The sequence below is a fragment of the Arachis ipaensis genome, chromosome B02 (assembly GCF_000816755.2).
Source record: "Arachis ipaensis cultivar K30076 chromosome B02, Araip1.1, whole genome shotgun sequence".
In the NCBI taxonomy this organism is placed as follows: Eukaryota; Viridiplantae; Streptophyta; class Magnoliopsida; order Fabales; family Fabaceae; genus Arachis; species Arachis ipaensis.
Genome location: NC_029786.2, coordinates 11,435,221 through 11,439,669, shown reverse-complemented (window position 1 = coordinate 11,439,669; position 4,449 = coordinate 11,435,221). Strand labels below are relative to the sequence as shown.

At 34.2% G+C, this 4,449-nt stretch overlaps 1 protein-coding gene across 2 annotated transcripts in view; it reads right to left on the bottom strand.

Moving 5' to 3' along the window:
- The window catches only part of LOC107626874, a 153,808-nt gene that overhangs the window by 133,860 nt on the left and 15,499 nt on the right, over positions 1-4,449 (bottom strand). The window lies entirely within an intron of this gene.

Below are 4,449 nucleotides of genomic sequence, written 5' to 3'. Positions count from 1 at the left end.
ATAATTATATAGTATTATATCTATTTTCTATACTCCTACGCAAAATAATTACACATAGTATTTTATTCCGATTACATATTATAGAAATATGGCAAAAGATTCGATGGTTTGAGAACGTTTAGACCATTCAATGGTTTCAGAACAAAATATATTTTTTAAGTTTTTTTAATAATTGCTAAGTAGTCCTTTTTTAATTTTAATTACAAATTAATCCCATATATTTTCTTTAATCATAAAAATTATTTTTTATTTTATAAATTATTATTTTATCATTAATCTATTATGTTTATTAACAATCAAAAATAAAAACAATAACGAACTAGATCTTCCATTAATCATAATAAACTTTTTGGCTATTCTAATCGATTAAAAGATTATATTTGATCCGTGACGTTCGTCCAGGATTGTGAAATCGTGTTTCTTTGAAAATCAATCGATTGGATTATCAAAACAATCGATTGAATTTCAGGTTTTCCATAACTCAATCTATTGGACTACAGGTTGTTATCACAAAACAATCGATTGAAAATTGTAAGGTAGCATGATTTTCGCAAAAATCAATCGATTGGTCATATTACCCAATCGATTGCATGATGACTAAAATGTGAGTTTTTAATAATTCAATCGATTGCTTATACTACCCAATCGATTGAATGCTTCAAAACAACCTGAGGTCTCACAATTCAATCGATTGGTTGTGTTACCCAATCGATTGAAGTCATTAAAACAATATGGATTTACCGAATTCAATCGATTACTTGTGCTACCCAATAAATGGTACATATGGTACATAAAAGACATATAAAATTGATTAACCATCACTTACAATTCCTAGGCACAAAAATCACAAGTCTATTCAAATATGTAGAATATATTATCATTTATCCAAAAGAGAGAATGTATACCCCTAAAGATGACTGAAAGTTTGGAGTCCCATTCATTTATGCAGTCAATCACGTTCACATGCTCAAGTGAATAAGCTCAAGAAGATAATATTATAAGAATGCAAAATTGACATCACAGTTCTAAGATCTGAATATAGCTAAAACTAAAAGACGGACGGGACGCAATTCTTAGTGGATTAGGATCAGCCTTAATTCTTTCCATTAATATCAAGTTCTAGATATGCAATTGCAAGATCTAGAACTATGATTTGCATAAATTATAATTTGAAGAAATGAGATTTCTTCAAATGAATATGAAAGAGTATCTAAATCAAAATAAAACCTTAAAAATTGAAGATAGAATTTTAAAGATAAGATAGATGAATAATAAGATAATAATTCATAAAAACGATAACAAAATTGAAATAGGCATAGTACACACTTCAATCGATTGGGTAGCATAACCAATCGATTGAATTGTGAGACCTCAGGTTGTTTTGAAGCATTCAATGGATTGGGTAGTATAAACAATCGATTGAATTATAAAAAACCCACATTTTAGTCATCGTTCAATCGATTGGGTAATATGACCAATCGATTGATTTTTGCAAAAACCATGCTACCTTGCAATTTTCAATCGATTGTTTTGTGATAACAACCTGTAGTCCAATCGATTGAGTTATGAAAAACCTGAAATTCAATCGATTGATTTTCAAAGAAACATGATTTCACAGTCCTAGACGAACATCACGGATCAAATATAATCTTTTAATCGATTGGAATAGCCAAAAAGTTTATTACGATCAATAGAAGATCTAATTCGTTATTGTTTTTGTTTTTGATTGTTAATAAATATAATAGATTAATGATAAAATAATAATTTATAAAATAAAAAATAGTTTTTATGATTAAATAAAATATATGAGGTTAATTTGTAATTAAAATTAAAAAAAGACTATTTAGCAGTTATTAAAAAAACTTGAAAAATATGTTTTGTTCTAGGACCATTTAATGGTCCAAACGTTCTGGGACCATCGAATCCGGTTCCAAGAAATATAATGGAGTGTTATTTCCAAAAAAAATTTACCATATCTTGTACTTTTTCAATTTTTAAACACAACAAACACCTTTTAGGCTTTTATCACAGAAAAAATATCTGCTAATATATAACTCAACCGTCACATATTCTCTCGCTAGATTTTCTCTCACTAAGAACTAACAACATTTAAAAATGGTGACTAAATATTATTATTGAATTAAAAGTCAATTATGTGGGTGATTAATTTGTTTAGTGTACGGCAGCTCGTGCTGCCTCACAGGAAACGGGTAGAGGACAGACTAAATTAGAGGAGGAACAGATCATAGCTTTTGTAGATGAGGACATCAAAGAAGGATTGGAATTATGTACCAAAAATTTGATTGGAAGATTACTAGCAGACAGATCATTCAGTGCAGGTACATTGGAGGCTGCTCTAAACACAATATGGAGACAACCAGAAGGTTTTGGGTTTTAGATCACGGAGGTAACAAATTCCAATTTTTCTTCAAAGATGAAATCGAATTGCTCAGGGTGGAGAAAGGGGCTCCTTGGTTGTTCAAGAATTATATTCTAAATCTGAAAAGATGGAGGGAAGATTCAATTATCAATGATGCAGAATTCTCTCATGTTCCTATATGGGTACAACTGTGGGGTTTACTGGAGCAATGTAAAACCACAGGATTGGGAAAAAGAGTAGGAGAGACGCTGGGAAAGGTGATGGATGTTGCTGTATTCTCTATGAAAGGGAAGGAGGAGAGGATTTTAAAAATTCAAATCATCCTAGACATCACAAAGCCATTGAGGAGGAAGATGAGAATCTCGGGAAGCATCAACAAAATTGTTGATCTTCAACTCAAGTACGAGAGGATTGGTAATTTTTGTTATTGTTGTGGGTGCATTGGGCATGAGATCAGGGCGTGTTTAGAAAACCTAGCAAATATAGTGCAAGGAGGAGAAGAAGAAGCAGAATGGGGAGCATGGCTAAGGGTAGATCAATTCGGTAGGAGAGTGGAGGATCAAAAAGAAAATAACAATCCAAATCAACCCAATGCTGCACATGGAGACATACATAAACAGAAAAAACCAATCCCAGTTAACCTGATAAGAGAATTTGCAAGTCTCTCTGTTCAGGACCAGAACTCACAAATCAAACAAGATGATCAAGAGGTGCACAGTAGCCGAAAAATGCTAATAATAGAAAGGAATAAGGGGGGAGTTCAGAAACATGGGAAGAAGGAGATAAAGACAGCAATATAGTGGCCCAATCAATAGAGCCAACTCTGCCCAAATTAGATGATGGATGCTTCACCTTCAGTGTTACAGGAGGTAACGGGAGGGGAGGAGAAATTAAGAGACGAAATCTGAAGCAAATAGCAAGGAAAAACATAGCTTTCAAGCTGTCTTAGGTATTAATAGAAGATCTGGAGGATCGAGGGAGAGTATAGATGTTAAAAAGATCTGGAGGATCGAGGGAGAGGGTGCCACCCAACAATTGGCACCCAAGGAGGGATGAAAGTGATGATGTGGAATTATCGGAGTTTGGAAAAACCCCTGATAGTTCACAACATCAAAGGGATTTCTAGATCCCATTCTACCGAGGTATTATTTATTTGTGAGACAAAAAATAGTACCTTGACAGTGGAGAGAGTGCTAAGGAGGGAAGGCTACAAATCTGTTTTTACAGTTGATCCAATGGGCCTGTCCAAAAGATTAGTAGTGGCTTGGAAGGATGAAGTGCGGGTGCACATAGTGGAACATGACCAGTTCTTTGTGTATTTTTTCATAGAGGACCAGCAAGCGGGTTTAAAATGGGAAATTGTAGGAGTACACTTGCACACAGATGAGACAAATAGAGGGTTTTAATTTGCAAAACTATTGCAGATATTGGAAGGAGGGAGTGAAACGCTGACAATAATAGGAGACTTCAATACAATTAAAAATCAAGAGGAAAAGGAGGGAAGAAGACAAAAATCCAGCACTTCAATACAACAGTTTAGGGATTTCATCAATTAGGGAAGGCCAGTCGACATTGGTTATGAGGGAGATAAATATACTTGGAGCAATCGTCAATTTGGAGAGAATCATATAAAGGAGAGATTGGACAGAGAGCTCTTGTTACAAATGAGTGGAAAGGTGAATTTTCAGCAACCACTCTTACACACTTATCCGATTCTGGTTCAGACCATAAGGCCATTCTTCTCAACATGGGTGGTGAAGAAAGGAGGGTAAAAAGGAGGTTCAGATTTCAGGAGCGATGGTGTGAAAATGAAGAGGTGATTAGTTTAATCAAACAGGCATGGATAATAGATATTCAGGGGTCTCCAATGTTTAAGCTAGCTGGAAAGCTAAAGTGTTGTAAACATTCAATTGTACAATGGCAGCAGCACTCTGAATCTAATTCAAGGAAGAAAATTCAGATTCTCAAGAATCAGATAGAATCTGAAATGCAGAAAGAAGTTCAGGAAGATGGGAATGCTATCCGAATCTTAGAAACTGAACTAGAGGACGCATTGGAGGAAGAAGAGC